At 36.3% G+C, this 13,070-nt stretch overlaps 1 pseudogene; it reads left to right on the top strand.

Moving 5' to 3' along the window:
- Window positions 1-5,846, top strand: part of LOC118709263 — a 77,623-nt pseudogene extending 71,777 nt beyond the window's left edge.
- The last annotated feature ends 7,224 nt before the right edge of the window (window positions 5,847-13,070 follow it).

Here is a 13,070-nt window from a genome sequence, read left to right as displayed (position 1 = left end):
GACTTGATGTGTGCCCCATATTCAGGGCCTGGCAAGTCTATGACTCTTCCCAGTCTCTTAGGTGGTTTAGTTCTGCATCTGTATCCACAGGCAGTTGTTGGATGGGCTTTAACATGAATGAATGGCCTGGAATCCAAGTGCTGCCATTCCCTGACTATTTCTATGTTTGCTGAGTTCCCATGGTCAAGGTGACTTAGATTGACAGCCCACCTTTTTGAAAAGGAACATTCTTTCGCAGATGTGAACAATTCCCCACCAATAAATCTGGAAGAGGGGAGAATACAAAACATTGCTTGAATTAAAAAGGAAAAATTAAAATGTTGGTGCTCGGTTATTATGGTACATGATCTCAACAAACAAACAGGTAAAAATATTTATTTTGATGCATGGTTTAACATTTTTTAAACTCATATCATTTGCCACAGCCAATAGAATTTTTAGTTGTTTTCACTTTGAACATTTGAGTTAGAGTGTAACATTTGTGCATAAATGTCATTTGGCCAGAAAAAGACTGCTGCCTTGTATAAGCTGAAACAATCAGAGTTTTCCATTGAAACAAATTGGAAAATATGTAAATGGAAAGCAGTGCAGTTATAGTTCTGTGAGATTAATGCCATCTACAACATGAGAAAAGGATGAGTCTAAGCTTTTCTCTTTCAGTAAGAAACTTATAAAGTAGAGAATCCTTTGTTCTCCTTTTTGAGAATACAGTCTCATACCTTCAGTGTTTTCCTTCTCAACACATAATTGATCTCGGAATGACATTCACTTTGAGTGTGGATAGTTGCACCTTTGGGATAGAAGCGGTTGTTTCTATCTTTATCATTTTGTACAATAGCTCTAGTAGGAGAACTATTTTCTCCAAAAATTACCACTTCAGAGACCTAGAAAACTCAACAATGTCATTTTGTATGTTTATAAAAAACAAAACAGTCTTGCTACTATAAACTGAGTAAAGGAAAAAGGCAATTGAACTAATAGTACTTTATTGCTGGAAATATACCACAGGTCATTAAAAATAGAGGCATGTAAAATATTTAAGGACATAGTTAAAATAGTCTTGTATTAAAACTTTTGAAAAGGATTTTAAAAATAGGAAAGATTTTTGTAGACTAGCAAAAAAAAATTAGTGGAACTTTTAAAAAAGTACAGATATAAAAAATTTTCAATGTATTTTTCTTATCTTTTTCCTTTTTGAGAAGAGACCTTATACATAAAAGAGAGAATAAAATGTTCCATACTTACTCAGTGAATATTGAAAAATATGGATTATGAATTAATAATTAAGTAATTTTTTTCTCTTAGCTAAATTAGCAAATCATCATTGTTCTTTTATAATTTTTTAAAATATATTTTATTGATTTTTTACAGAGAAGAAGGGAGAGTGACAGAGAGTTAAAAACATTGGATGAGAGAGAAACATCGATCAGCTGCCTCCTGCACACCCCCTATTGGGGATGTGCCTGAAACCAAGGTACATGCCCTTGACTAGAATCAAACCTGGGACCCTTCACTCTGCAGGCTGACACTCCATCCACTGAGCCAAACCGATTAGGGCTGTTCTTTCATAATTTATTTTTAATTCTAATTAACCAAAATAGTATATTTATCCAACTATAGATAAAGACTCAATATCATATAACTTGAGTGAACTATATAAACATCATGGCTGGAAAAAATAAAAACTAAGGATCAGGTAAGTATAATTTAAGTATAAATATATGACCAATGTTGTACATGTATTTTTTTTCATGTATTTTTTTTTCCTTCTCCAAAGTTTATAGGTAGACTTAGTGATTATTAAATGAAGAGACTAGTGATGACCTGACTCAAATATTTTACAATATTTGAAATATATAGGGTGTTCCCCAAAATGTATATACACTTTGAATGATTATACCAGTAAAGTCAGTGTTTATTAACATGCAGTTCATTTTCAAAATTTAAAAGAATCTACAGAAATGAATAATTTTTTGGTCCAAACCTGTTTTCAAACTGTTGACTGTTTTGGTCCAGGCACCACTGATAATGTGAAGCAACGGGATTGCAAATATAAAAAATCATTTGTTCAGTATTTGTCTGTCCTCAACTCGTCGATTTTTACCAGTTTTGTAATGTAAACTTTGTCTTTTATGTATCCCCATTAAAAAAAGTCTAGTGGCACTTTAGGAAATTTTCTTTGTTCAGAGCTTAATCTGGCTTCACCCATTATTTCAAATCAGTTAAATGTGAAAGGAATGAAAATTAAGTGAGTTATCAGCTGTTAAAGTATTTATATTTTTTGACACCCTATATTTATAAGCAATAATTAACTTCAGTCACTGATTAGATTGTGTGCCAGTTAGGTTCAAATTGACTTTTCATTAAATATAAATATTTAATATTGTATTTGTTAAACAACATACAAATAGCAAAGTATTGTATTTATTAATTATTAATATTTACCAAATAGCTTGATAAGAACTTTTTATACTTGCCTTCAAGTTGAAATTCTAATTTACACACTAAAATTTATTCTACATTGTCCTCTATTGATTTTATTATATCTTTATCAGTATTCTAAAATCTCAAAAACTTTTTCAAATTTATCTTTTTAACTTGGTATTTGTTTACGTAAGTACCTAAAAAAAGAGAAAATCAAGAAAGATAAAAAGGAAAATTTTATGTTAGCTAATATTTGATCATTTTTTACACAATTAAAAATATTATTTATGAGATTTATTTAGAATGTTGGCCTTTCTATAATTAAAAAATATAATGTCCTAAAGTTATTATAGCTTTCATTAAAAATTTTTCATGTTTTTTATATGGTTAAACATATTTTTCTATTAGAAATAAATGTATTATATCTTAGCCTAAAAATACAAGACATTAAGAAGAAATATCATTTATAAAAGAATTCAGTATACATTTCCTAAAAACATTTATCCTCTGCTTTCTAATTCAAACTATGGAAAGCAATTTGCACACAATTTTTACAAGTTCAATTATTCAATAATGTATTAAAAAGATATATTTTTCTCATATCATGAGCACAAAATCAGTATGGGCCATTATATCCTATCTCTGTAAAAGAGAATATGAAAATCCAATGAGGTCATGCCTTTGCCTCATTATTTAAATACAGAATAGGTTCGTTGTGGATATTTCCTATTCAGCAATGAATATCCTAGTTTACTGATATTTTCACTCAAAGAAGCTCATGTTCACAGTTTTATACCTGAAATAACCACAGTCCAGAAAAAAATTTAATGAAAATGACCTTTAATATTGGTATTATATATCTAGTGATCAGCATATTCAACTGATTATCATTTTCATAGGGGCACATGAATATTTTATAAGTTAGCATTTATTTTTTGCAGAAAAAAAAAACCTATTTTAAACCCATAAGCAAGGTATTATGTGCTTTACTTATAGTTTATTTATGGTATCTCTAGATTATTTTGAATAATAAAGCTTAAAGTGTAGAACTGAACCTTAGATACTTGACAGTGTAAGAAATCTCTTCATATAAGAGTCAATTAAGAAAGTTTTAGCCTGACTGGTGTGGCTAACTGGTTTACTGTCAGCCTGTGAACCAGGAGAGTATGGTTCAATTCCCAGTGAGGGTACATACCCAAGTTGTGTGCTCGATCCCCAGTGTAGGGTGTGCAGTAGGCAACCAGTCAATGATTCTCTCTCATCATTGTTTTTATCTCTCTTTCTCTCCCTCCCTCTCTGAAATCAATAAAAAAAACTTTTTTTTAAAGGATTATACTAGCATACCTCATTTTATTACACTTGGCTTTATTGCGTTTTACAGATACTGCATTTTTTACAAATTGAAGATTGTGGCAACCCTGCATTGACCACGCCTACTGGTGCCATTTTTCAAACAGCATTTGCTCACTTTTTGTCTCTGTGTCACATTTTGGTAATTCTCACAATATTTCAAATGTTTTCATTATTATGATATTTGATATAGAGATCTATCATAATTGATTTTTGATGTTGCTATTTTAATTGTTTTGGGGCACAATGAACCTCGCACAATGAACAACAGTAAACTTAATTGACAAATGAGTGTGTTCTGACTGCACCACCGACCTTCTCTCCCTCTCTTTGGGTTTCCCTGTTCCTTGAAACACAACAATATTGAAATTAGACCAATTAATAACCCGATAGGAGCTCCTGTGTATCCTAATGAAAGGAAGAGTTGCACATCTCCCACTTTACATCAAAGCTAGAAATGAGTAAGCTTAGTGAGGAAAGCCAAGCTAGGCCAAAAGCTGGGCCAGCCAGCTGAGTTGTGAATGCAAAGAAAAAGTTCTTGAAAGAAATTAAAAGTAATATACTCAAGTGAACACAAAAATGACAAGCAAGAGAAACAGCATTATTGCTGGTATGGAGAAAGTTTTAGTGATCTGGAGAGAACAGCAAACCAGCCATAAAATTATCTTAAGTCAGAGCCTAATCCGGAGCAAGGTCCTAACTCGCTGCAATCCTAGGAAGGCTGAGAGAAGTGAGGAAGCCACAGAAGATATGTTTGAAGCTAGCAGCGGTTGGCTCATGTGATTTAAGGAAAGAAGTCAGCTCCATAACATAAAAATGCAAAGAGAAGCAGCAAGTGCTGATATAGAAGCTGCAGCACATTATCCAGAAGACCTGGCTAAGATCATTCTAAAAGGTAGCACACGAAATAGACTTTCTATGTAGATGAAACAGCTCTATATTGGGAGGAAATGCCATCTGGGACTTTCAGAGTTAGAGTCAATGACTGGCTTCAGAGCTTCAAAGACAGGCTGAGTCTCTGGTTAGGGACTAACGCCGTGGAAGCCTACATATTCCATTCTGAAAATACAAGGGCCCTTAAGAATTATGCTAAATCTACTCTGCCTGTTCTCTTAAATGGATCATCAGAGCCTGGATGACAGCACATCTGGTTTACTGCATATGCTAAGCCCACTGCTGAGACCTAATGCTCAGAAAAAAGAAAAGATTCTTTTCAAAATATTACTGCTCTCTGACAATGCACCTCGTCACTCTAGAGCTCTGATGGAGATGTACAGGAAGATGAATGTTGTTTTCAAGCCTGTTAACAGAACATCCACTCTGCAGCCCACGGATCAAGAAGTAATTTTGACTTTCAAGTCTTATTATTTAAGAAGTATATTTTGTAAAGCTATGGCTGCCCTATATGGTCATTCCTCTAATGGATCTGGGTCAAGTAAACTGAAAATCTTACAGAAAGGATTTACCATTCTAGATGCCATTAAGAGCATTTGTGATTCATGGAAAGACATCAAAATATCAACGTTGATAGGAGTTTGGAAGATGTTGACTCCAACCTTCAGGGATGACTTTGAGGTGATAGTTCAGTGGAGAAAGTAATTGCAAATGAGGAAATAGCGAGAGAACTAGAATTAGAAGTGGAGCCTGAAGATATGACTGCATTGCTGTGATCTCCTGTTAAAATGTTAACAGATATGGAGTTGCTTCTTATAGATGAGCAAAGAAGGTGATTTTGTGAGATGGAATCTACTCCTGGAAGATGCTATTTTAGATTGTGGACATGACAGCAAACACGTGGAATATGTAAATAAGTTTATTATGTAAACTTAGTTGATAAAGCAGTATCAGGGTTTGAGAGGACTGACTCCAATTTTGAAAGAGGTTCTACTGTGGGTATAATGCTATCAAATAGCAAGGCATTCTACAGAGAAATTGTTCTTGAAAGGAAGAAACAATTGGTGTGACCAACTTCATTGTTGACACATTCTAAGAAATTGTCACAGCCACCCCTGCCTTCAGCAGCCACCACCCTAACCATTCAGCAGCCATCAGAATTGGTTATGACTCATTGAAGATTCAGATGATAGTTAGCATTTTTTTTTTAGCAATGAAGTATTTTTTAATTATGTTCTTTACATTTTTAGACATATGCTATTGTATACTTACTAGACTAAAGTCTAGTATCAATATAAACATAACTTTTGTGTGCACTGGGAAACTAAAAATGTGTATGACTCACTTTATTGCAGTTGTCTGGAACCAAACTCATAATATCTCAGAGGTATGTTTGTATTTGTGCGGCAGGGTACCTAGTAATCTAAGCTTTGCCTTTTTGAAACAAAAGTCAAGTTTTGATGAATGTTGAAGGGATGTATGAAGAAAAATGTTTGTGATAGATAAATAGGTATGCATATGTGAATGACAGGTTGACTCTGAGGTAGCAGAAAGTAATGGGATATATAATGAAGAAAAATGAATGCACTTAAAAGCTTTCAAGCACAAAATTTTCAAAATTCTGTGCTAATCGTTGACTACTCAAACTGAGCAAATGCTCTTACTAAACCTTGTTTAGTTGGGATTAAGAAAAACAAATCACCTTGAAGCATTTATTCATTGTTTTGAGAGTCACTAGACTGTCCTAGTTTACAAATACCAGTTGGGCACTAGTTACTCCTGATGAAGAGTAACTTGTTGTGGTTGTTTGCTACTTGATACCTTATTGAAATACAGGACCTCATAAGGGAGGAGAGAGAAAATTTTCCTATCAACAGATTTCAATCTAACTTACTCCCCATGCTCACAATTTGAAGTAGTCTGGTGGGGGTGTCACTGACAGAAAAGGACATCCAAGACTACATGGAGGATGTTGCTGTGATATAAGAGAGAATCTTGAGAAGTACCTTAGTGTATGACTGTGACTAGAAGCCATTTCAAGCCTCTTTGTTTCACCATTAAGGTACAAAGGAAGTATTCTACATAAGACTATGAATAAAAAGTTATAATCTGGATGCCAAGTACAGAAATGTAGCCTAACAAAGAGTCCATGACTGAATGAAAAGGGATAGTCGTTGCAGTATGCAAGGAACAAAATACAGTAGCAGTATTCTGTGGTGGACACAGAGGCAAGGGCAGCCCTGAGTCAGGAGCCTATAGTGAACCGATCAACATGTCCCACTGCTCACCACCTCATGACCTAAAGCAGTTCCAACTTCAGACCTGAGTAAACCCCAGGAAGACTGGACAACTGTCCCAAGGGCGCCCTAAATGGGGGATTCTGGGCTTCTGCCTGCATGGCTCATGGCAATCGAGAAGGTGTGGGGTCAAGTAATCCACTAAAGAAATAGAAAAGATACTGTATTTGTAGATGTGGCTGGAGAAGTGGGTCCTTCTGGTCACATCCAGTTCATCAAGCTAGAAAAGATGTATGAATGTACTTGTTCAGGTAGATAATTCGAATTCCAATTCTTGTTTAGAGCTTGTAGTAGTATGTTTCCCTTTTAAAATAAATTTTTTTAAACTTCCCATTGGGGAAAAAGTACAGACATTTTTCTTCAGAGTATTTTATCTATATCTAGTAAATAAAATTGAGCAATAGAGATAGGACTTTACACTTGCTTCACACTTACCGTGTTGCTTATGCTATTACATTTCAGCATCACTGCATCCCAGTAAGTTAAGCCAAATTACTGTTTGGGTTTTCAAGACTCAGAGAATAAATAACGCTGGAAAAGTTAAACACTCGGGTCTTTTGGACTAAGTCACTTTGCATTAAAATAACAGAGAACCACACACAGAAAAGCCAAGTACGCTTTAAGGGCCTTAGACTTAAGAGTATAAAGGGAGTGGACATTTGTCTCCCTGCACACTCTGGCCAATGTCCATTGCAACTACCTACCTCTTTAAATTTTTCAGAGCAGAGAAGGTAGAAGAGGAAGATGGCAATGGTGCTTGTCAAAAGAAGAACCAGAAAGAAGATTCCCTAATCCCCCCTTCGCCATCTTTCCCAAAACGTGGTCAAAGGGCTCTAAGCTATGAGTTACATGGGGGCTTGTTCCAGATGAATAGCTCGAGGCTCCCTCCTGTAGCTGGGATCTCTCAGGTGGCCTCTGGGGACCCTCCTTTCTGAAAGTCTTCCCCAGTGGTGAGTCTGCAACCTGGCGTGGAAGGGCCACTGTCCCCTCTCCGCAAGGAATGCCTTACGTATTAAAGTCCTCGTGTTGAAGTCATTTGATTAGCAGTATTTTCAATATCACATAATTTGTTTATAAAGCCCTAATGAGTCAGTCCGTGTTTAAATCATTATAAATCCCAGAAAATTACTCTTTGCACTTTTCCATCTCTTTTAGTTAATTAACCAGAAATAGATCAGCTTACGAATCGGCTTTGGAGATGAAACGGATTTGTTTTTAAATATGTCCCTTCTGTTTTCAACTAGCGTAATATGTTGTAGCCTAAGGAAAGTATATATAAAACATGAAAAGGAAAGGTCAATATTGAAATTGGAATCTTGTAATAAAAATGAAATGGAAAATTTGCATATGGTTAGTTTACACTGATGCTGCCAGAGCTTCAGCTACTCCCTTTCAGTGAGTCAGACAGGACTGCTTAGGTCACCCTTGCTATTTCCAGAACCGACCATGCACATCTTGGCCTCAGAGCATTTGTCTTCACTGCTTGCTCTGCCCAGAGTGCTTTCCCCCAGACACCTGCACGGTCACTCCCTTAGGGTGCTCCCTGTCACCACAGGAGGGAAGCCTTCCGTGACGGCTCTGTGTAAAACACGCCCCTCATCTATTCCCATCACATCACCTTGCTTTAGTATTCCTCGTAGCACTGTTTGTCACATGGCATATTTTAAATATTTATTTGTGGTTGATTTTCAGAAAACCAAAAGGTGAGTTCTATGAGAACAAGGACTTTATCTATTTTTTGTTTTGTTTTGTTTTGTTTTGTTTTTCATTTTCATTGCTTTTATCTCCTTTGGTGAAGATGCCTGGACCATGATAGATGCTCAAGAAAATTGGGGTTACCATTAAGTTAGGCTACCTGCCCGTAGTACCTGTGCGAAGACACTGCTTATTAACTCAGTCAGTAAAGCTCTGCCTGGGTCTGTGCCACATCCAGGGCTCCGGCTTCTGAGAGTGATGGTCTGCTCTAGCGGGGAGAAGGCCGGCTGCTTAGTCACTTGTTTATGTCAAGGCATAAAGTACTTCTGAGAACCATTTTCAGTCTAGGCAGGCCCTTCCTAAAATCTGGCTTTGAGCTAATATTTTAACTCTCAACAAGGAGACTTCACACTGGACTCCTTTCTCATTTAGGTATCAGACCAATAATGCCTCTTGCTCCAACCTGCTACTCAGCCTATGCTTGGTTTAGTTTGGTTTGGTTTTGTTTGGTTTGGTTTGGTTTGGTTTTTGGTAGTGCCTAGCATCTCAGTTCAGCTACTTCTCACTCTGGCTTTGAGATTCTTCTTTATTTCTGGCACATGGGGATTTCTCTCTTGGGTTAATGACCAGCTGTCTATTCAAAACATTTGTTAGCTTTTAGCCAGCATGTCCATGTGCTGGTGACAAGAGAAACATCGGCTAAAATCTGGTCATGGGAACTGAAATTTTCTTAAATACCTGAAAGACTGTGCTTATAACTCTGGGTAATATAGTATAGGTGGTGAATAATTGTGTTGATTCATTTCTGTAGCAATGTTCTCTGAGAACTCTGGTGAAAAATAAAAAACATAGTTCTTTCTCTATTGATTTTTCACCTCATTGTTTTTAAAAATATGCTTCTGAAGGGCCAATTTCTAAATCTTCCATTACCATTTCATGACTGTTTTTGTGAATCATTGGTATTTCATAGCCCTATGAGTGTAAATTATTATTCCAAAGATCCTATGTCATATTCAGAGTACCACATTGGAGTCTTAGGCATAGGTTATGTTATTTCATCTCAAGGTGCCAATAAAATATTCTCAAAAAGCTCTCACTAAAGATAACTTAGTATAGAGTCTCTTAATGTGAGCAAAGATAAAAATACTCAGAGAAAGTTAAATGCACAGGAGAGCCCAGATCAGAGAAAGAACACATTTATAATTGAGTAGTTTTTACAAAACTCAATAGAATTTGAACAGAAAATATGTCTTCCTTCAATACCACTGTATGAAATGCTTTTCTGAGGAGCTAGATCTCCCCATTTCATTAAGTAGATGGCAGAATATATCCAACATATTTTAGACAATTATTAGATAATTTATTTATGATTCTTTAAGAAGAAATGCCTTCCCAAAATATTTTTCTTTTCTTCTTTAATTTCAGTGTAGTGTTTTCAATAGCTTTATCCCAAGAATACTAATAATTATAAGGAGAAAATGTCCAGGTATTTTTTTTTAATCATCACACAGTAATTACTTTGGAAACAATACTATAATAGAAAACAGCAAATTTAGATTTAACAATTACTAATATGTCTTGTGTCTACATAATGTCAAAGTAATAGGTTAACTAAACATGCTCTTCTCTGGACTGAGTCACATTAATTAATAAACCAGTGGAAATTATCTTTGCCATCTGTATGGGCAAAGGAATTGATTAACTGATTTGGTTTAATAGGAAGTCTAAAGATTGTTTACATTAATTTTACCATCCATATGAAAGCCACTTTGGAGTATTCTCTCAGTTTCAAAAAGAAAATCATGATTAATGTACTTATAATTTCTTCATAATATATAATAGTAATTCAGAATGAAAAGAATATCTTTGGCCGAAACCAGTTTGGCTCAGTGGATAGAGCTTCAGCCTGCAGACTAAAAGGTCCCAGGATTGATTCCTGTCAAGGACATGTACCTTAATTGCAGTCACATCTCCAGTAGGGGATGTGCAAGAGGCAGCTGATCGATAATTCTCTCTCATTGATGTTTCTAACTCTCTATCCCTCTCCCTTCCTCTCTGTAAAAAATCAATAAAATATATTTTTAAAATTTATTTTAAAAATTTTAAAAAATAATATCTTTGGTTCAAGTTAGTGAGAGAGAGAATCAAATAAGAGCCGAAACATTAGAGTGAGGTTGACTGGGTTCAATCCACTTACTAGGTGAGTGACCTTCAGAAAGTTACTTCAACTATAAAGTTTCCTTTTGATTATAACAGTATAAGGTTGTTACAGGATGAAATAATTATAATTACATAGAAAACAACTGCTTGCCTGCTTACCTTCCTGATTGCCCCTAACCACTTCTGCCTGCCAGCCTGATCACCCCCTAACCACTGCCCTGCCAGCCTGACTGATGTTTACTGCTCCCCTGCCAGCCTGTTTGCCCCCAACTTTCCTCCTCTGCCGGCTTGGTCACCCCTAACTGCCCTCCCCTGAAGGCTTGATCACCCGCAGCTGCACTCCTTTGCAGGCCTGGTGCCTCCCAACTGCCCTCCCCTGCTGGCCATCTTGCAGTGGTCATCTTGTGTCCACATGGGGGCAGGATCTTTGACCACATAGGAGCAGCCATCTTGTGTGTTGGAGTGATGGTCAATCTCCATATTACTCTTTTATTTGATAGGATTACTAGTGCATATGGATACCTTCAGTTGAAAAGTAGTCCAACTTCTATATAAGTCCTCAACATTGATTTTCTACATTTTTATACTACTGAAAAATTTTGTATGAAAATATTTTTATTAAATCCAACTCTGAAAGCAAATATTTTTCCTGCAGTTAGAAAGGTGCACTTTTGTCCTGGGTAGGATATCTTTCTTTTGCCCCTATTAATACCTTTTCCACTCTTCTCCACCTGCTCTCTACTCTGGGAGACTCTTGTAGAATATAATGGGTTCCCTTACTCACTGACGTACTGTTGGGTTTGGTTCATGGAGAACATAGGCACGAGACTGAAAAGAAGGAAGAGAGTGAAATTATGGTATTTATACCACAGACAGATGGATCTTTCAACCAAAAGCCACAGTTCCTGAGAGCAAGCCTCTTCTATGTCCCTAGTTTTCAGGTTCTATTGTAGTCCCATGTCATTCTTAACTGTCCCTTGTTACCACTCCTGATTATTGAAGTATCCCTTGCAGTTCCCCCATACCTGGCCTACAATAAACACCCCCTTTATTGAACTATTAGAAGCCCGTTGCATGAATTCATGCATGGCTGGGGGTCTGGTCAGGCTGGCCCAATAGGGGCCATTGGGGCTGGGCCGGCAGGGGAGAGAGGATGTGGGAGGTTGACTGGCCAGCCCAGTCACCGTTTGGGGTGGGAGGGCCGATCAGGAGGAGGGCCTGCTGGGGTGAGGGGCCGCAGGAGATTGGCCAGTAGATCCCGATCTGCTCAGTTGGCCACTGCAGTGCGCATCATAGTGATGAGTCATTCTGGTTGTTGCAATCATTCTGTCGTTTTGATCGCTTGGCTTTTATATGTGTGTGTGTGTGTGTGTGTGTGTGTGTGTGTGTGTATGTGTGTGTGTGTATATATATATATATATATATATATATATATATATATATATATTGTCAAATTACAATGTGAATATGCCATTTCAGCACACTCAAAATACTCAAAGTTTCTGCCAAGACCATGACTAATAGCTTACCTAAAAATCTGTGACTTAACTCAAAATATATGCTTTACTTTATTCTAGAAAACAGATCTTACAGAATACTTGGGTTTTGTTCATTTTTAGTGCCCTTTAACATTTCATTCTGCCACTTTCTTTCCCTGCGTTCTCTCAAGGTGTTTAAGGCCTGGCCCCTCTACTGCCCCACACTCTTTTCTGAACCAACCATCTAGTGGTACTTCCCTTCTAGTGGTCTTCTGTTTCCCCAACATCAACATTTACCTGTCTTAGTTCCATTTTCTTAAACACCTGGGAATTGTGTTAACATGATTGTTGGTTAGTATATTTCTAGGTTAATAGATCTTTCCTGGAAGCAAAGGCTTAATACAAAAAATTGGGTATTTTTCTAGAATAAAACATATTTTAGGATGGGCAGCTTTGCACTGCTTCAGAATTATTTTCTAGAGGTGACTGTTTAATATTTGACTCTATTTCCAGGCAGAGTATAGTTAATAAAGATGTGTTCTTAGCAAAAACCTGAGGATTATAAAAGTGAATGCAACAGTAATATTAAACATGTAATAATAGATTAAAAGGATTTTGTCTGCAAATAAATTAAGGCGCAAATTGTCTAACAACACTACTCTGCTAGTAATTGTTGAAAGCCCATTGTCTGTAATAATGATGAACAAATTTTAGTATTCTTTCTTTTCATAATTTTAAAAGATTAAGAAGGATTTGATTTTTAAAGATATAT

Source organism: Pipistrellus kuhlii, unplaced genomic scaffold (assembly GCF_014108245.1).
Source record: "Pipistrellus kuhlii isolate mPipKuh1 unplaced genomic scaffold, mPipKuh1.p scaffold_m20_p_7, whole genome shotgun sequence".
NCBI lineage: Eukaryota > Metazoa > Chordata > Mammalia > Chiroptera > Vespertilionidae > Pipistrellus > Pipistrellus kuhlii.
Note: the sequence above shows the minus strand (reverse complement) of the source record. Positions and strands in the feature narration are given on the sequence as shown.